The sequence below is a fragment of the Scyliorhinus torazame genome, chromosome 17 (assembly GCF_047496885.1).
Source record: "Scyliorhinus torazame isolate Kashiwa2021f chromosome 17, sScyTor2.1, whole genome shotgun sequence".
Lineage (NCBI taxonomy): Eukaryota > Metazoa > Chordata > Chondrichthyes > Carcharhiniformes > Scyliorhinidae > Scyliorhinus > Scyliorhinus torazame.
In genome coordinates, this window is record NC_092723.1 from 152,348,712 (window position 1) to 152,369,802 (window position 21,091).

The 21,091-nt window shown below is 44.6% G+C and overlaps 1 protein-coding gene across 2 annotated transcripts in view; it reads left to right on the forward strand.

Moving 5' to 3' along the window:
* The window catches only part of arhgdig (Rho GDP dissociation inhibitor (GDI) gamma), a 101,106-nt gene that overhangs the window by 73,917 nt on the left and 6,098 nt on the right, over positions 1-21,091 (forward strand). The gene's annotated exons all lie outside the window — the stretch shown is intronic.

The following is a 21,091-nucleotide window of genomic DNA, read 5'->3' on the forward strand; positions in this document are numbered from 1 at the left end:
AGGGTAGCTGATGGTGGGGAGGTCGCTAGGGATGGCAGTCAAATCCAGGAGGCTCTCATCAGAGTCAAGTTCAAGGTTGAAACCTGTGAGTATGGGCGGAGTCGAGGAGAGTGTCATCCTGAGGGGGGAGGGTTGCAGCTGGCATCGGGCTGAATCGTCAGTGGGCAAAGTGTCATCCTCTCCCATTACCAAGGCTAAGTGGTGGGCGTGGCTACGATGTGATCCGTAGAGTTTGAGTTGGTTGATGTGGAACCAACCAGTCTTACGGTTGGGGTATGCTATCTTGTACACAGAGGGGCTTACTTTGTCAGGGATGGAGTAGGGGCCTGAGAATTTAGGGGCTAGGAAGGAGCTGGGATTGTACAACGAGATCATAACTTGCTGGCCGACTATGGGGTGAACATTTTTGTCAAAGCTGCCTTTACTCTGCTTTTTCCTAGCACCTAGTCGGACAGCAGCAGCTAGTTGTGCCGCTTAAATGGTTTTTGTGACCTGTTGGACTGCTTTTTGGTTGGTGAGCGCGGTTACTGTGGGATTTGCCAAATCGAGCCCTAATAAATATTCAATGCCTTTCATGGGTCTCCCTGTCATAAGGGTGTGGGGGGGTGAAACCTGTGGAACTGGAAACTATGTTCCTGATAATCACGAGAGCAAAGGGTAGTACCGTGTCCAAAGTGGAATTGTTCTGCTGTACCGTCTTCCGAATGGTCGTTTTTAAAGTGCGGTTCATGCGCTCTACTATGCCGCTAGACTGGGGGTAGTAGGCTATGTGGAATTTTTGTTTAATACCAAAAATGGTCATAACATTTTGCATTACTCTGCCGGTGAAGTGGGAACCTTGATCTGACTCAATGCTGCGTGCAAGACCCCAGCGCGTAAAGATCTGTTGGGTCAGAAGTTTTTGCGGTGGCCTTTGCCGTGTTTGAATGTGTGGGGAATGCTTCAACCCATTTTGTAAATGTATCGATGACGACTAGCACGTACTTGAAACCATTTCTGCAGAGGGGGAGGGGACCAATGTAATCAATTTGCAGATTTGTCCAGGGGCCTTCGACAGGTCGGATGTGGCTTAATTGTCCCTTCTTTGCATAATGTTCCGGATTGTTCTTGGCGCAAATGAGGCAATTGTCTGCATAATGTGTGACATCGCTTTTTAATTCGGGCCACCAGTACAAGGGTCTTAAATGGGCAATGGTTGTGTCTATTCCCTGATGTCCATGTCCGTCATGGAATTGGTAGATTAACTGGTTTCTGTCTTGGGTGGGGACCACATAAATTCCATCCTTTAACAGTATTCCGTCCTGTATTGTGACTGTGTCCTTCCATTTATCATAGGGGGCTGGGTAGGTGCCGTTCAGTACCTGTTTAAGGGAGTCGGCTGCTTTCTGTGCCTGAGATAAATCCTCAATATTGGTTTGGGAGACCTGGATTGAATGTACCTGTTCACATTGAAGTTGCCAGAAGTGACCAGTGTGTGATCCAGCTTTAGCTAATGCGTCGGTCTTGCGATTCCTTGGGGGGGGGGGGGGGGGGGGGGGTGCGGTGATGGCTCTTTACTTTAGGGGGGGGGGGGTGTGGTGCGGTGATGGCTCTTTACTTTAATGATGCCGTATGTGCGGCCGGTGGCTTTCTTAAGAATATGTTTCAGGAGAGGGGCGGAGGGGAGGGGTTTTCTGTCGGCGGATACAAAACCTCGAGATTCCCATAGGGGAAGGAATTCTGTTAGACTGTTGCAGACATACAAGCTGTCGGAGTGTATGTCCGCAGGCGTTGGAAAGGATTCTGGGTGGTCAATTACATAAGCTATGGCTGCCAGTTCAGCTGCCTGCGAACCCAAGTGGCTAGTACCTCTATTAGTGGGCGTCCCTGTGAGTCCTCCATGTAAATCCCGCACTCTGTGATTCTTACTCCATCCTCAACAGTGGAGGAGCCATCTACATAGATCTTTACTGTGTCCCCTGTGTCTTGGGAACTTTGTGTCTCACCATTTACACGTGGTTGTAACGATTTGGGAACAAAGGGTCCTGTGGGGTATGTGGCTGCAATTATCTGGCATTCATGTGGGGTCCCTGCGTATTGTAAATTGGCTGCTAAGAACATGGGGTCTTGGTGCATTTCACAGAAATATCCCTGCCTTGTAATCAGAGTGTCTAGCGAGCTGCTCTGATCTGGCTAACTGAACCATCCTTTAGTTTGCCGTCTAACAACAGTTGGGTGGGAGTGTGTGTGGTAGTCACCACTCGCTGTATTATATGTATTACGGTAAGACACATATACAAGAGGTACATGGGTAAATCCCTGCCTGCTGGCTCCGCCCAGTAGGCGGTGTATAAATGTGTGTGCTCGCCGGTGCTGCAGCCATTCTGGTTCCAGCTACAGGAGGCACCACATCTTTGCTCAATAAAGCCTTGATTATTCCACGACTCTCGTCTTTGTGGTAATTGATAGTGCATCAGTGTGTTCGGTTAATATCATGACTGGGTTGAGGCCTGTAATGTAGGCAAAGTACTGAACTGCCCAGAAGACTGCAAGCAAGTGTCGTTCACAGGCAGAAAATCCTTGTTCTACGGGGTCTAGAACTCTGGAGGCATAGGCTACCGGGCCTAATCGCTCGTGGCATTCCTGTAGGATCGCTGCTGAGAGGATTCAGTCGGTGGTTGCTGCTTCTATGGTGTAGGGCAAGGCGGGGTCGGGGACGTGTAAAGCGGGAGCTGTACCGAGGGTGAGTTTTAAATCGTCTATGGCGTCTGTGTGCTGGGGAAGCCAATTCCATGGGGTGTTCTTTTTTAGACGCTCTGAGAGCGGTGCGGCCTTTGTGGCAAATCCGTCTATATAATTTCTGCAGTATCCCATTAAACCTAAAAATGAGCGGAGTGCACTTATATTATGGGGCAGGGGCAAGTTCACAATGGAGTCAATTTGTTTTTGTTCAATTTCACGTTTGCTGTGTGTATTGGTGGTGCCTAAATAAAGTACCTTCTCCCTCAATATCTGTGCCTTTTTGGGGTTTACCTTACATCCGATGGACTGGAGCAGGGTTAGTAATTAGGCCAATAGAGCCACGTGCTCTTCCCTGGTATCGGTTTGCAGGAGCAGGTCGTCTACATACCGAATTAGGCATTAGGGGCGGGAGAATTTGGAAAGACCAGCAGCTAGCTGTCTGTGGAAAATGGAGGGGAAATTGTGGAAGCCTTGGGGGAGACATGTCCACGTGTACTGTTGTCCTTGAAAAGTGAATGCGAATTTATACTAGCAAGCCCTATCTAGGGCAATGGACCAAAACCAATTGCTGATATCCAGCACGGTGAAATACTTTGCTTGCACTCCCTGCTTAAGCATGGTCGCGGGACTTGTGGCAACGGTGGCTGCTGTTAAAGGGGTAACTTTGTTTAGTTTGCGGTAGTCAATAGTGAGTCACCATGAACTATCTGGTTTCTTAACGGGCCAAATCGGGGTATTATTAGTGGAAGCTAGGGGTCGAATCACTCGTTGTTTTAACAGACTGTTAATTAGCTTTAAAATTTCTCCCTCAGCCTGCTGTGGAAATCCATACTGTTTCTGTGGTTTGGGGTCGAGACCTGATATCATAATCGTACCTGGAATGTGCCCGCAGTCGTGCTTGTGTTGGGCAAACGCACCTTTGTGTGTGGCTAATACCCGTCTAATGCTGCGCCTGTACTAGTTGCCGAAGGGTTAAACCAATAGTCCCCTACTGAGCAAATCCTGTTTTCGTAATCTCCTACTGAGAGCGTGGCGGGGGCTCTAGCTGTCTTGGACATTCGCCAGACACACTTGTTTACGGGGTCGAAGGAGAGGTTATGTCAGTTCATAAAGTCTATGCCTAGGATGTGTTCGGCAGTCGGGGGTAGGTCTACTAGAACAACGGGGTGGGTAGTGGCTATGTTTCCTATTTGGACGGATATAGGGGCTGTGATGTATCCCTCTTGCATTTGGCCTGTGAATCCACTGAGTGTGATGGTATCTGTGGTGGGCCAGGGTGTGTTTTGGAATAGGTTTGCGGAGTTTAGTATGGTTCGGGATCCTCCTGTGTCCCAAAGAAAATCAACTTCTTGTCCCTGGACTGTGCCTGTGACTACCGGTCTTCCTACGTTATCCCAGCACATGTCACAGACCCATGTTAGAGACTCTGGACACCGTCAATCTGAGAAGTTAGAAGCAAGGTTGTCTGAACGGGCGTTTACGTTATGCATGGGGCGAGCGTTGCCTTCCAGCTGTTGTGGCTGGCGATCGTGGTCTGGCCTATTGTTTCTGGGTAGGGGGTTGGGCTGTTGGGGTTGTTGGTGGCGTGGGGGGTTTTGTCTGCAATCGCGGGCAAAATGTCCTACTTGTCCACAAGTGTGACATGGACCTCGTGGTGTGTGGGCTGGGGCTTGTGCTCTGGGGTACTGTTCTCGGGGGAAATGTTCCTCTCTTCTGCCCTCATTTATCCATGCGGGTTCCTGGCTAGTTCTGACTGGGTGCATTGTGGCTTCTACTGCGTTCTGGTCCATCTGATCCTGAAGTGACTACACATGCCCTGGGTAGGCGTCTAAGTACCCAAATCTCATTATGCGTGGTATCTGCCGGGTCATAATTCGTGCAAGCCCTTTTACCTGCTTCAGTGGCATGTGAAACACATTTAGTGGTATCTTCCTCATCGAGGTGAGCGCGGTCTAAGTTTCCGTACACTGCCTTGAAATGGATCCAGAGGCAACCGGCAAAGGCGGTCGGATGTTCCCCTCTCTTTTGCCTACATTTGTTTAGACCCTCTACTGGATCCCCTTTGTTGTATCCGATAGCATCTAATATTGCGGCCTTCATTTCCTCGAGGGTTCCTCCTCCGACGTTTTGGGGGTCTGGCAAAGCTGACCTTACCGACTGGCTGAGGCTCATTACTATCAATGTAACTTCCTCCCTCTCATCTAATCCGTACATGACCTTTTGTTGGCGCACCTCCTCAAAGAAGCTATGCGGGTCTGCGGTGGGCTGGAATGGAGTAATTTTACTGCAAGCATCCCTCAACTGAGTTACCGAAAGTGGGGTGAGGTCGGCGACATCTGGACCTGCCTGATCCCTTATCCTTCTTTCCGTGGTGACCGGATTCATGGGTGTCAGGGCAGCTGTGGGGGTTGGTGCGGCCTGTGCAGCCGGTGCTTTTTGGGATGCGTGGCGGCTGCTTTTGACTTTCCATTCCTTTAAAGTACATTGGCGCGCTTTCAGTTAACTCTTCCCAGTTTGCCACCTCTTCCTCATCTGTCGCGTCTGTCCCGAAGGCACACATAAAACCATTCTGAACGGAAAGTAACAACTGGAGCTTATCTATCTTCCGCTGGTATTTAACGTGGCCAACGGTGCTCTGCCTTTGTTTTTTAGTGGACTGGTGGAGCGCTCTTAAAGCTGCCTGAAAATCGGCGCATTTCTTTGTTAGCTGGGTGACCTGGTGTTCAGTCTCCTCTCTTATCAAGACTGCGCGCTGTGTATCTTGATAGGCCTTGTCGTACTGGGTCTGGAAGCTGCTAAGGTGCACTGTGCAAGCCTGGTGGGCGCGTTTAACATCGGCGATTTCCCTGTCTTCAGCGGCTAACTTCTCCCAGAGTTCCTCAATAATGTTCTCACTTTACATGGAGGGAATGATAAGTGAGTTTGCAGATGAGACCAAGATTGTTAGGGTGGTTAACAGTGAAGATGAGCTTCATAGGTTACTGGTAGATATAGGTGGATTGGTCAGATTGGCAGAGCAGTGGCAGATGGTATTTGACCCTGGTTCGAGGTTATGCACTTCGGAAGAAGAAACAGGACAAAGATGTATGTAATCAATGGCAGGACACGAGGAACAGATGGATCTTGGCGTACTTGTTCACAGATCCCTGAAGACGACAGAGCAGGTGAATAGGGTAATTAAGAAAGCATATGGGATGTCCATTAGTAGTTATATTTGGGATGTCAGAACAATCGGAGCTGAGGACGGGTGTGGGGATGGCTCTGGCATTCGCCTCGTTGGAGGTAGGTGACACCATCTAGTGCCGCAGCATGACTACGTGCGTTGATGGAGTTTTTGTACCTTGAGAAGGTCAAGTTCACTGTTTGTAGGGGTGGGGGTGGACACCATCGACAGGTTCTATCGTAGATGGCAGCAGTTCATATTGTACTTTAAGAATTTGGTCACTGTTGGCTGTTTGAGTACAGAGGAGATTTACCAGGATGTTGCCTGGCATTGGGCATCTGAGCTATAAGGAGAGATTGGATAGGCTTGGGCCGTTTTCTTTAGAGCAGAGAAAGCTGAGGGGGATATGATTGACAAGGTGGATAGGGTAAATAGGAAGCAGCTGTTCCCCTTAGTTAAGGGGTCACCTTGGTCGAAGGGTTAGTCACTAAGGGGCATAGTTTTAGGGTGAAGGGCAGGAGATTCTGAGGGATTTGAGAAAATAATTTTTCACTCTGGAGGGTAGTGAGAATCTGGAATGCACTGCCTGGGAAGGAAGTGGCGGCTGGAAACCTCCCAACCTTTCAAAAGCACTTGGATGAGCACTTGACACACCATCACATTCAAGGATGTGGGATTAGCGCAAGATTAGGCGTAGTTATTGTCGGTGAAAACACGAAGGGCTGAAGGGCCTTTTATGCGCTGTACGACTCTATAACTCTATATTCCATATTGCAATGAATCCAGCCATTCAAATTACTCCTGTCGCCAGCGACAGACCTGTCCCCTCCAGTACTGTACCCACTGTCATACATTTACAGACCTGTTCCCTCCAGTACTGTACCCACTGTCATACATTTACAGACCTGTCCCCTCCAGTACTGTACCCACTGTCATACATTTACAGACCTATCCCCTCCAGTACTGTACCCACTGTCATACATTTACAGACCTATCCCCTCCAGTACTGTACCCAGTGTTATCCAGTGAAACTCCTGTCCCCTCCAATACTGTATCTACTGTCATGCAGATACAGACTTGTCCCCTCCAGTACTGCATCTACTGTTATACAGCGACAGACCTGTCCCCTCCAGTACTGTATCCAGTGTTATACAGTAACAAAACTGTCCCCTCCAGTATTGCATCCACAGTTATACAGCAACAGACCTATCCCCTCTAGTATTGTATCCAATGATATACAGTGACAGAACTGTCCCCTCCAGTTTTATGGCATCCGGTATTATGTAATGATAGGCGTATACCCACCAGGACTTCCATTCAGTGTTCAGCAATGACAAATCTGTACCCATCAGTAGCGCACCCCAGCGCTGGGCAGTGACAGATAAAAAAAAATGTTCTCACTTCCTTTACTGTTTCCCTCATTCTCTTCTTCCTTCTCTGCTAACTTTCTGCGGAGCGTCTCGACGACCTCCTCAGTGCCTCGCAACTATGCCAAGCAGCACATTATTGACATTGGCTTTCTAAACTTTGCTGCGTTTTTCTTTTCTATCTCACAAAGATCCTCCCACCAAGTCTGTCCTATCTTTCCTGGACCTGTCTCGGTGTTTGCACAAAAATTCGACCAAAGGGGCCATACTTTCCCCTTTAAATACTTTCTCAACACATCCTCCCATACGGGACACTGCTCTGATTTATCAACTACTGTAACCTCGGATTGCTGCTGTGGGTTCATCAACTTCTCTATCATCTGCGCTGCCATTTCTTCTCTACTTAAAATTTGGAACAGGGGGGAATAAGGAGTCGATCGAACGGCTTACAGCTATATTCTGGTTCACAATCCCTCTAGATTTGCATGCAAGTCTGACGGGTTTACCTTACCCTTCCCTGTTAGTTACGCATGCGGTTAGCGCACACTTCCGAAAATCGGTTATTTGGTTGGTATGAAACTTACTCTTGTGGTTCGTTCTCTTTCCCGAATTTAATTCAAAGTTGTGGGATTCCTCGGAGTAACAAAGTCACCTCTAATTGAGGTCCCGTCAGAGTCGCCAATAAATGTTGCCTTCTTTACTTTGGGATGAACCATAAGCTGTTTCTTATATCGACCAAATGGCCACACAACCAACATGTTAGCTCAAAAACCTGGTTAATTAACAAGACAAGACTTGTATCTCTATGCAATAACACATGTGGCTCCATACTAAACTACACCTAAGGACTAAGATGACCTTTACTTAACTTCGAGTGACCAGCACTGTGCGAGATAAGGCCTTTATCTGGGTCCACGTGGTCGGTTTGGAAGTTGTTGGGTTCGTCTCAGCTGGGCTCGTCCATCAGGAATGGTCGCGGATCCTTGAACTTGGTTGTTCAGCTGCGGTTGGTCGTGCACAGGCCGGTCCCAAAAGAGATCGATCTCCAGTGCGCAGGGCTTTATATCCTTCGTCTCTGTCGCGCCCTTTTGGCCGGTCCTTACTCCAGGTCCAATGGATCAATAGGGCTTTTCGATCACCCTCATCGATCTCAGCCAATTAGAGGGCGGATACCTCGATAGCTGGGCGGGTCCTAGCTATCATTGTCCCAGGTACGTAGGCCTTTCCAAATAAGGTGGGGTGGCGCCAGTTAGTCTGCTACTGTTGTAACTCCTTGATTCAAACTCTATTGTCCTGTGGGAAATGGTGATCGACTTTTAATGGATACAAGTTTCAGCCAAGTCTGGTTTCTTTGCGCAATACACAGAGGCTGTGTACCTGTCTGTGTCCCAAATCGACCACAATTCTCATGGTCCTTTGCAGGTGGCCATTTTACATGGCTACACCATACCTTATCTCTCCTTTGCTTCCCCCTTTTTCACATTTTCCCTCTCTCCCACCCATGTCCTCCCCCCCCCCCCCCCCCCAATCTACATCTGTCACAGCTTACCCTCTGATTTTTGTTTCTCTGCTGTTTGGCCTTTCACACCTTTTATTCTCTCTTGGGACTGCCATTAGCACTCTTTTCCCTTGGTTTCTGAGGCTATGACTCATCTTTCATTCCCTCACCCTACAGTATAAATATCTGCCACTTTCTCTGCCTTTTAGCTTTGACCAAGGGTCACCTGGATGCGAAACGTTGGCTCTTTTCTCTCCTGACAGATGCTGCCAGATCTGCTGAGATTTTCCAGCATTTTCTCTTTTGATCCCATATCAATACAAGTCCTTTTCCCCGATCTCTAGCTTGGAACTTCAGAATAATTAATTAGGACCCACAGATTGATGGAAAGATGATGTCATCTGTGTATGAAATGAGAAATGTCAGATTAAATGGCAATTAAATGAATTTAGAGGCACAATGAATTAATGTGTCAAGAGAGGTGGTAGTCAATGTTGCTGTGAATGATGGTTTCCAGTAATTGCTTATTTTCTTGTTTGGTATCCGACAAGAACAAGTGCGAAGCTGAAACAGATCATTATATAAAGGTCATCTGGTTGCGGGGAATTTAACTTTATCTACACAATGACTTCTAGCTATGAGGATTTCAAAGAACTAGTTACTTTCCATAGGTAATAAATCTTTATTGATCCTTTAATATGGATTTATTAATATTAATTATTAAGAAGCATGATGGCCAGGCTCGCCATGTACACTGGGGAAGCTTTAAGGAACTTGGGAATAGCCACAATGCCCGTGAGCCACTGGAACCAGTCAGTTCAATTGCCTCTAATAGCTGTGGGGTGGGGGTGGGGTGGGGTGGGGGGACGACAAGGGCCTAGTCTGATTGACCAATATTGGCTTTACTAAATTAGATGAAATTGGCTAGAAATCCTCAAAATTAACGAAAGATGTCTTTTAAAAATACCAGAATGTTTTCCAAGACGGGTTCGGCGACTGTAACATTTCTGTAGCCACACATTAATCTGGGCTAACTTCCTATTTCTATACTGACTAGTGGCACTGGATGTAATGCAGAGATTACTACCTTCTGGGTCCTGTTTTTTAATCTGCTTCATAGCTCCTTAAATTCTGCTTGCAGGACCTCATTCCTTTTTCTACCTATATCATTGGTGCCAATATGTACCAGGATATCTGTCTGTTTGCCCTCCCCTTCAGAATGCCCTGCAGCCATTCAGTGACATACCTGACCCTGACTAAAGCGAGGCAACCTGCCATCCTGGAGAGTCTTTTTTGTAGCAACAGAAATACCTGTCTATTCCCCTTACAATTGAATCCCCTGTCACTATAGCCCTGATGTTTTTCCTCCTCCCCTCTTGTGTAGCAGACCCACCCATGGTGCCATGAAGTTGGCTGCCGCTGCTTTTCCCTACGCAGTCATCTGTCCTAACAGTATCCAAAAGGTATACCTGTTAGAAAGGGGGATGGCCACAGAGGACCCGACCTGTCCCTTTCTCTACTCTGCCTGGTGGTCACCTATGCCCTTTCTGTCTGTTCAATCCTCACCTGCAGTATGACCACCTCACTGGACGTACTATCTACGGCTTGTTCAGCATCGTGGATGCTCCAGAATGAATCCACCCTCAGCTCCGATATGCGGTGAGCCAGTAACTGCAGTTGGACACACTTCGTGCACACGTGGCCGCCAGGGACAACTGAAGCTTCATAGCTGCGACATGTGCACGCTGGTAGGCCCCCTGTTTTCCATACAGCCAGCCAGAAACATGGATTGTAACAGATTGGAGACTCAGGAGGGGGCTGAAAAAGTAGACTCTAAAAATCTGAGGGAAATTGCATCTCAAGGTCTATCTTTACATACGAGACATTTCTGTTGCGTTTCCTGGATTGCACCCTTGTTCTTTTGCCATTGAAAGATGTGGTTATGGCAAGTAGATATTCTAGTTTCCATATTGAGCACTTCCCAATGATTATTGGGTGAATTTCCCATGGGATAGAGTCCTGCTAGCTCTCTCTAAATCTCTATTCCTGAAAGGTATACCAGCAAAACACTCCAATTTGTCATGTTTAAAGAATTGCAAAATATCTGGCGCGATTATCCAATCAGCGCAAAGTTTAACAGCCCATTTTTCTGATGTTTGTCTTTATTATGAAATTGCATTATGAATGGGCAATGTTACTCACACTTGACCAGCTAACTGAGATACATTCAAATCCAGGTCCCTGAGGTGGAAGAGCGAACCTGTGATCCATTGTGGTCACCCAGTGCCTCCCATTTAAACATTTAGCAGACCTGGTACATATTTTGTCATTTTAGTGATCACTCTAGGAGGTATGTCATCGTCTGAAATGAGGTTGGTGCTATCGAAGGAGAAACCTGCACTTAATCTCTCAGTGCAAATGAAAAGCTTCCACTGTGCAGTTCAGAGAATCAATTGCTGGTAATAAAAAAACATGTTTTCCTGCACCCAGCCTAACCAATTCAATATAATTATTATTGTTATACTAACTGAATATGTAACTGCTTCAAAATTTAGCCCATTCAACCATTGAGCTCAGCCAAATCAAGCTGTCAGATTTTATTTGGGCTTTTGTCAAAATTTAATTGAATATAATGTCAGCACTGGTAAACGTTCTGCACTAATATGGATTAAACTTTGAACTGCCTCTTAAATAGGACATTGCTTTTATCTCTGCATCCATTCAGAAGAGTATTTATTTTCAACCGAACGCTAACTGGGGTATTAAAAACGTATGTCTGTTTTTCATGATCTTTATTTTTAACCAGTATCTATAATGTTTGAGTTTCTGATTCCTCTTGATCATCTTCTTCATCTTTTGGAACTTTTTTACTTTTTTGCTGGTGTTTCTGTCTTTTTCCCTGTATCTCTCTCCAGCAACAGGTGGAAATAGTTTACCCTGCCAGCCCCCCTTAATACCTTGAAAACTTTGATCAAATCATTCCTTAATCTTCCAAATTCAAGCAAATACAACTTAGTTTGCCGAATCTCTCCTTGTAATTTAACTCTGGAGTCTAGATATTATTCTGATGAATATCTTCACTGCCTCCAAGTCCAATATATGTGAGCTTGGAATTATTCGGTCATTGCGATTCACTGGTCCTGCCAGCTGCGCCCCCTTCCCACCGGTTTTCCCAGCGGTGTGGGGTGGTTTCAATGGGAAAACCCATTGACAAGAAGCGGGAAGATAGAATCCCGCCACCAGCGAATGGTGCGCTGCCTAGAAACATAAAATAAAAGCTGAGGGACTGGTGAATCCAGCCCAATATTTCCTTCTCAAGGTACATTGTCCACAACTGCTCACTGTAGCCCAGATGTGCTCTAACCAGGAGTTGGAATCTCCGGATCCCCAGCCGCGTCTCGCCGTTCGCAGGTGGCAGGTTTCTATCTTCCTGCTGCTTGACAATGGGATTTCCAATTGAAGCCACCCCGCGTGGCCTGGAGACCACAGGTGGAGGTGCGCTGCCTGCGGGAAAAGTGAATCACAACTGCTGGAGAATTCCGCTGCAGGGCTTTGTATACCTGAAGCTTGGCTTCTGTCCCCTTGTATTCTATTCCTGTAGATCAGTGATTCGTAAACCTTTTGGTCCGTAGACTACTTCGGTGGAATAACAGACCCTGTGGACTTCCTACCCAACCCATTTCACTCGCCACTGCAATGTATCTTGGCAGAATTAATGGGAAGAATGGCACTGCATTTGATGAGACTTCAATGAGGTGGAACCTGGTTCCAGGCTCTAGCTCCAGTCTCATGTCGGGCTTCACATTCAACCAGTTCCTCTTTGTTGTTTATCACCCCACATGTGTTAAAAATTCCAGCTCACAGTTGTATGTTGCAACAATAAGTACATTTTGCTTAGAAACCTTTATTGTTTGTGCTCACGCTCCTGGAGACTCATGTTGCCCACATGAGAGCTGGTCTGGTTGTGTGGCACCACCAGGGGTGGTGGTGATCTGACCTGATCTCCCATCTGTCCTTGGTCATGCCGACGTGTGTCATGGACTTGCATTTACACTGACCCTCATACCACCTGGCAGACCCTTGCAGACCACACCTTGTGAAGCATTGCTGAAGGTCTCCTGAGTAATGGAGAAGCTTGGAACAAAGACAAAGGGCTGAAAATACACAGTGGCCTGAATTTCCCAGCAGTCGGGCCCCAGATTATGATTTCATGCTGGTTGACCAAATAATGGGCAGCCAGCATGAAACGTGGGCGCTGAGAAAAGGGAGGGTGTGGGCTGGCCCTCCTAATGTGCCGGGGAGCTGTGTCAGGGAGCTGCTGACCTGTGTAGATAAATTACAATTGAAGAACTATGCAAAGAGTGTCCAGGCAGCACATTCAAACACAGACCACAGACACCTTTTTAAATTTCAATCAGCCTGGACAGTTCAGCCCGCCGGGGATCGAGGTTGAAGCTAAAACGTAAAGGCCGTCTGGCCAATCCACCCTCTTGCCAACTGTAAAAGCAGGTGGGTCACATCAAATCACATTCAATTGGCGCCTTAATGAACCCACGAAAGTCAGAAGAGCGCCTGCTGACCAAAATATTGCACGAGTGAACGGTGATGTCAGGGTGTGCTCCTGCGCACAATTTCATGCATTTGTGGGTTAGGTGTGCGCCTGTCCGAGAAAAGTAAAATTCTGGCCTGCAAACCTGGTCGCATCCGTGAGGAAAAAAAAAACAAGAGTTACCGTTTCAAGTCATACATGACTTTTCTTTGGAAACTTTGGAAACTTCTATTTCTCTCTCCACAGATTCTATTGGACCTGCTGCACTTTCTGATTTTAGCTCAGATTTTATAACAGGTTGATTCATTATTCCCACAATGCAAGATAAGGCTTCGGTGAAAAACAGGATCTGCTTGAACTCTGCACGGAGTTGAAGTGATCATGCTGAATTTGGGTTTCCCACATCACATCCCATCCCAACACCGTACCCCCCCCACCCCCCCCCCCCCCCCCCCCCCACACACACACCCCTGCACCCAATTTGTGAAAAACGTTTATGTCAGAATTGCGGGAAGACCTTTGTATCTGGGGTGAGTCCACCATTTCGGATATATTGTGGAGGTCTCCAAGACTGCAAAAATCCAGGCCAATGAATATAAAAGCAGATAAATTGTCCTGAACTTTTCTAAAGCTCTGGTTAGGTCACAGTATTGTGTCCAGTTCTGGTCACGCCACTTAACAAGCTACAAGTTAAGCTTAGAGAGGCTGGAATTGTTTTCCTTGGAGCACAATGGATTGATGTGGAAATTTGATATGGGTATATGAGATTATAATGGCTTTGGGGTAGGTATTCTCCATTCGGGGAGTTTTGGGAGATTTACAGGGGATGTGAGGAAGATGTTTTTGCTCAGTGAGTGGTAATGACCTGGAACATACTGCCCACAAAGTTGATGGAAGCAGGGATAATCAATGATTTCAATAATAAATTGGAAGAAGATCTGAAGGAAATAAACTTGCAGGGCTACAGGGATAGAGCAGGGGAATGGTACTGACGGGTTTTCTCTAGATGGCCAGCATTGACTTGATGGGATGAATGCCCTTCGTCTGTGCCATAAATGACTCTATAGGCGGGAATTTCTGGCCCTTCCAGTCGCCGTGATCTTCTGGTCCCACCGAAGGCAATCCTGCAGAAGGCAGTTTTCCGGCAGCAGGACGAGCACGCCATGCAACATACCATAGACATTGGCGGGACCGGAAGATTCATCCAGCGGCCTCCATTGCTGGAAAACATGCCATGGGGGGAATGGAAAATCCCATCCCATAACTTTATTTAAAGGCCAGCTTTCAAGTAGCCTGTTTGATTTGTTTCTTTGCCTGTTGATGACATGGTCTATGTGCCTGCACTTCCAAGTCTCTGGACATCCACAGTTTCTCGCTTTTGCTCATCTTTAACTATCACCAATCAAAGTGGCGTCTGGCCCATAAAATGTTGTGAATTCCGCAAACACTAAACAATTGTGTGGTTCTGTTTTATACCTTGGTGCGTGTTTTAAAACACTTGCATCTCTTCTGATATTTCTGCCGAAGTAGGCCTTTTCTGCAAATGACAAATTTCCATTTGATTACTGTACGTTTTTCAGTGTGGCAGTGTAGATGAAATTAAGTGCACATCTGTTTGGATACTTATGATTCAAACAGCACATAGAAATCTTTATTCTGGTACTATTGTGAAAGTGATGCAAGCCCCAACCGTGACAAATTATTTATTGGAAAATGGATGCTACGAAGGCCATGAATTCAGCTCTTCTCACTTTGTTTAAGCTGCTGAATTTTGTGAGGTTTAGGAAACTCAACTACATGTAGTTGAAAGTTGCATCACTGTTCAGGCAGCCTCATTATAATATTTACATGTCGACCCATTGCCAGCAAACAGTTTGGATGGCCACTCCACATCTCGCCAACGTTAAAACCAGAAGGTCGAGTTTGAGGTGTGCTGAGTTCCTTTTACAAGTTTCTTGCATTTTTCCCATGACCCCCCCCCCCCCCAACCCACCCAAATCTGCTCTCTAGAGTACTCGATCAAAATCTTTTATCATTTTAAAGACCTCTATGAGGTCACCCGGTAAACTTGGCTTTTTAAGAGGGAAGAGACTTGGTCTGTTCATCCTTTCCTGAAGGTTTAACTTAGCATTTCTGGTAGCATTCTTGTAAATCTTTCTTGTCCCCTTTCCTGTGTCTCTATTCTTTCTATAATACGGTGGCAATTATTGCCCACAGTACTCTAACTGTGGCCTAACTGAGGTATTTAGCATAATTTTTCTCTTCTAGCCCATTGGATAGAAATCTTGAGCGGGATTCACCGACCCCCCGCCGGGTCACTATTTTTAGTAATTTGTGCATTTTTTACTCTCCTTTGCTCCTCTACCACTTTTAGATTTGTATTGTGCTATTAATAAGAGACTTCCTTAATATGTTGTGGGCCAGAGTTTAGAGAACCCCAAAGTGTAAATGGAGTTCACCTGACCCACAACTTTTAATAGATTGTGGTATGGGGAGCGCACGGCCCACTCTACAGGTGTGGTACAGCAGAAATGGAAAAGTATTTTTTAAAGCAAAACAATGTTTATTCTATGAACTCAAGTTAACCTTTTTAAAACATACACTGAACATCTTAGTAACCATTAATTACAAATACAACCCACAAAGTAAACCTTTAAGCTTTCCTTTTTAACATCCATACGACTTAAAAACAAAACCTTTATCAGAAGCACATCAGGTTAAAGTCACATGAAAACATTTATAATTCTGAATTCACCAAATGATCAAGAGATAGTCTTTTAATGGCAGAGAGAACAGCAGTACACCTGCTTGCTATGGCTTCAGCTCCAACACTGAAAATGAAACTAAAACACATCCTGCAGCAAACAGCCTAAAACAAAAGTAAAACGCTGACAGGCTGCCCAGCTCCACCAACTAAGTGGTCCTCTTACCTCTAACATCACTGCAGTAATATACACCCATTTCTTAAAGGTACTCTCACTACAGATACTTATATACACACCCATTTATAACCACCCATTTCTTAAAGGTACTCTCACATGATACCTCCCCCCAAGAAAGAAAAGCCCATCAACTTCAAGATGGTTTCATTTTTCACCTTTTCACTATCCTTTAAGAAATTCACAAAGTAAATATACTTTTTTGTTTCAAAAAACAACACACGCAAACAGATATAATGATACAGTCCATTTTTTTTTCAGTTTTTCTTCTTCCAACTGAAATCTTTCTTGATTGACAGTCTCTTTGAACAAGAAGGTCTCTGCACGATCCTTCCATTTCCCTACACCTCAGCATTTCTCTTTAAAGTCAGATACTTTAGTTCAATCTGATCACAGAGTCCCTTGTAATTCTCCAACACAGGAGCATTGGTCATCACAGCTTTCCAGGCAGTCAAATGCCTGTTGACACTCCGTTGTCCATTGACATTTGTTACGCTTCTTCAGCAAATCCATCAGTGGAGCAATCACGCTACAAAACGTTTGCACAAATGTTCGATCAAATCCACTCATGCCAAGAAATCGCATTATTACCCTTCACCTTGAGGGTATTGGAAACTCCTCAATAACTGTTGGTTTTACATCCCGTGTGACCATTCGACCCTGTCCGATTGCATGGCCAAGTAAAGTGACTTGGGCTTTTCCAAATTCACTTTTGGCTAGGTTTATCACCAAACCCGCCTCCTGAAGTCGATTGAATAACTCCATCAGATGTTTTAAATATTCTTTCCATGTCTGGCTGAAAATTACCAGATCGTCGATGTGTACCGCACAATTGGGTAAACCTGAAACAACTTTGTTAGTTAACCGTTGAAATTTTTGCTGGGGCGTTTTTCATGCCAAATGGCATAACTTTGAATTGGTGTATACCATCTGGAGTCACAAAAGCTGAAATCTCCTTCGCCCTTTCGGATAAAAGTACCTGCCAGTAACCTGTAAGTAAATCCAATTTGGAAATAAAAGCAGATTGTCCCACTTTCTCAATGCAATCCTGCAAACATGGGATAGGATAAGAGTCTGTTCTTGTAACTGCATTAACCTTTCTATAGTCCACATACAACTGTTGGGTACCATCTGGTTTAGGTACCATCACTATGGGTGAGCCCCATTGGCTGCAACGCACTTCAATTATGCCATTTTTAAGCATACTCTCAATCTCTTTGTCAACCTGTGCCAATTTTAAAGGGTTAAGTCTATTTGGATGTTGTTTGATCTGAACAGCCTTTCCCACATCTACATCATGTGGAGCCATTTTAGTACTTCCCAATTTATCTCCACAAACTTGCCCATGTGATATCAATAACTCTTTCATGTCAGTTCATTTTTTCTCTGGAAGGTAACTCAACAATTTATCCCAATTTTTAAAAACATCCTTGTTTTCCAATTTAATTTGAGGTATGTGAAATTCACAGTCATCTGGATTTGGTTCGTCACTTTGAGTTAGAATCATTAAAACCTCCTTTTTCTCTCCTTCCCTTTCAAAGTACCTTTTAAGCATATTCACATGACACACACGGTGAGTCTTCCTTCTATCTGGTGTTTTTACCACATAATTCACCTCACTTAATTTCCTTTCAATCTGATAAGGTCCACAAAACCTAGCTTTTAAAGGTTCACCTACCACTGGTAACATCACTAAAACTTTATCTCCACTGGCAAAACTACGAACTTTGGATTTCTTGTCCGCTACCCAATTCATCACATTTTGTGCAACTTTTAAATGTTGTCTAGCCAATTCACCTGCGGTCCTACGCAATCAATTAGGACCATTGTAAAAGGTTCCTCAAATGCTGGAATGGGTATTAAGGGCGCTGGTTTTATCACTGCTTGAGGTTTCCCTATCACTTGACATGTGTGACATGATTGACAATATTTAACTACATCTTTATGTAGTCCAGGCCAATAAAAATGTTTTTGTATTTTAGCTTGAGTTTTCCTTATTCTGAAATGACCTCCCACTGGTACCTCATGTGCAACTTGCAACACCTCCTTTCTATACCCTACCGGCAATACTACTTGATGAACTTCTGCCCACTTTTCATCCGCCTGCATATGTAAAGGTCTCCATTTTCTCATCAAGACATCACTTTTTCGGTAATAACACTCTGGTATACATGCAGATTCCTCTTCCCTGTATGCTTTCTGATACATCCATTTTATTTCTATATCTTTTTGTTGTAACTCCGCCAATTTTCCTGAACTAAAAATATCCGCCTCATCCTCCACCTGTTCTTGTTCTTTTTCAACCATCTGATCAAAAATAATTTCTGCTAATTGCACTTCAACTTCATCTTCATTCTTTGATTTATCCTCTTGTCTTAACCTGTGACTTTGCGACCTTGTTAATACACAATCTGGAAAAATCCCAGGATATTCGTCCTTCAACACTTCAGTTGTCTGATTTTCCACTGGCTTATCAGCCACAGTAGGCATCACTCCCACCTGCGATCCAGCTATGTCGTTACCCAAGATAAACTGTATTCCTGGATACAGTTTCTTTATTACTTCTACTCCCACTTCACCACTCTTCACTGGACTTTCCAACCTTACCTTATATAATTGAACATTACTCCTCTCACCCTGAATTCCACGTATGCAACATTCTTCCCAAACTACATAACTCCTCATCTCGTAGCGTTAAAGATTGACTAGCCTCCATATCTCTTAAAATTGGGACTTCTTTACCTGCTCCTCCTGATACACATGAGTAAACTTTACCGATACAAGTAAATTCTTTAAAGAGATCTGGCACCTTCTTATCAATCACCTCTTGACCAAGCTGTACAGTCTTTTGCACCTCCTTCGCTTCACTTGGGCTTTCCTTTACCACTTTCACAAACCCCACTGTCTTATCCTGTTTTACCACATTAGCTTTCCCAGTGCTTTTCTTCAATCACCAACACTGTGACTTTACATGGCCTAGTTTATTACAGTGAAAACATTTGAAACTTTTAATTTCTCTTCCACCCTCCTGGATTTCTTTTTAAATCTGAGGTATACTCTCCTTATTATCTCCCATCGGATCACCTTTACCTTTACCACTTGAGTATTTCTCATGTCCCCAGTTTCTATCTCTCGTAGGATGAAACTGATGTCAGAAACCAAGCTTTGATTTATGAACTAATTCATAATTATCTGCCATTTCTGCTGCTAATCTCGCAGTTTTAACCCTCTGCTCTTCCACATGAGTTCTCACTCCATCAGGAATTGAATTTTTAAACTCCTCCAAAAGTATAATTTCTCTGAGAGCTTCATACGTTTGGTCTATTTTCAAAGCTCTTATCCACCTATCACAATTACCCTGTTTGAGCTTTTCAAACTCCATATATGTTTGACCAAATTCTTTCCTTAAATTTTTAAACCTTTGTCTGTAGGCTTCAGGCACTAGTTCATATGCACCTAAGATGGATTTTTTTCACCTCCTCATATGTCCCAGATGCAAACACTTCACTAGCCCTACCTACCAGCTTTGTTTGAATCAGTAATACCCACATGTCCTATGGCCATTTCATTTGTTTAGCTATCTTCGCAACTGAAATGAAAAAGGGCTTCTACCTCCTTCTCACAAAACCTTGGCAATGCTTGGACATAGTTAAATAGATCCCCACCAAGCCTTTGATTATGACTCTCTTTCTCACTATCGTCATCAGTATCATCCAACTGTACGTTTCCCTTTACGTCTGCCAATTTTAACTGACTGTCATGTTTCATGGCCATTTTCTGAAGTTCAAACTCTCTCTCTTTATCTTTTTCCCTGATCTGTATCTCCCTTTCTGTTTCTTTTTGTTCTGCTCGGGCTATTCTTTCTGTTTTCCTTTCTTCTCTCTCTTTTTCCTCTCTCTCTCTTTCTCTTTCTTTTTCCTCTCTCTTTCGTATTCAAGCTGCTTTAATACTTTCTCATGTTCCATTTGTTTAATTTGCAACTGAATTTTTGCTATTTCCAATGAGTCAAACTGTATCTCAGGCAACTTCTTCGCTTAGCCACCACCATAATTGCCTCATCTTTTTTGCATTTTGTCAGGTAATGCAATGCTTTTGCCAAATCTAACAGTCTGCTTTTAGTCTCTGTCCGTAAGGTACTGCGTGTGACCATCTCCACCCCCAAAAACTTCAGAGCCTCTGAAAGAGCCATTGTCCACAACACACTACCTATTTAAACTAAAATACCACACCTGAAAAGCAACCACAATAAGCTCACCCCGCACTGTCTTTAAGTTCACTAAACCAATCCAATAGATAGACTTTTATCCCCCTCAGGCCCCCAATTTGTTATGGGCCAGGGTTTAGAGAACCCCAAAGTGTATCATGGAGTTCACCTGACCCACAACTTTTAATAGATTGTGGTATGGGGAGTACACGGTCCACTCTACAGGTGTGATACAGCAGAAATGGAAAACTATTTTTTAAAGCAAAACAATGTTTATTCTATGAACTCAAGTTAACATTTTTAAAACATAGAGTGAACATCTTAGCAACCATTAATTCAAATACAACCCCCAAAGACTACAGCACTAAGTAAACCTCTCAGCTTTCCTTTTTAACATCCATACGACTTAAAAACAAAACCTTTATCAGAAGCACATCAGGTTAAAGTCACTACTGAAAACATTTATAATTATGAATTCACCAAATGATCAAGAGATAGTCTTTTAATGGCAGAGGGAACAGCAGTACACCAGCTTGGTCTGGCTTCAGCTCCAACACTGAAAACAAAACTAAAACACACCCTGCAGCAAATAGCCTAAAACGAAAGTAAAAAGCGGACAGACAGCCCTTCTCCACCCACTCTCTGACATC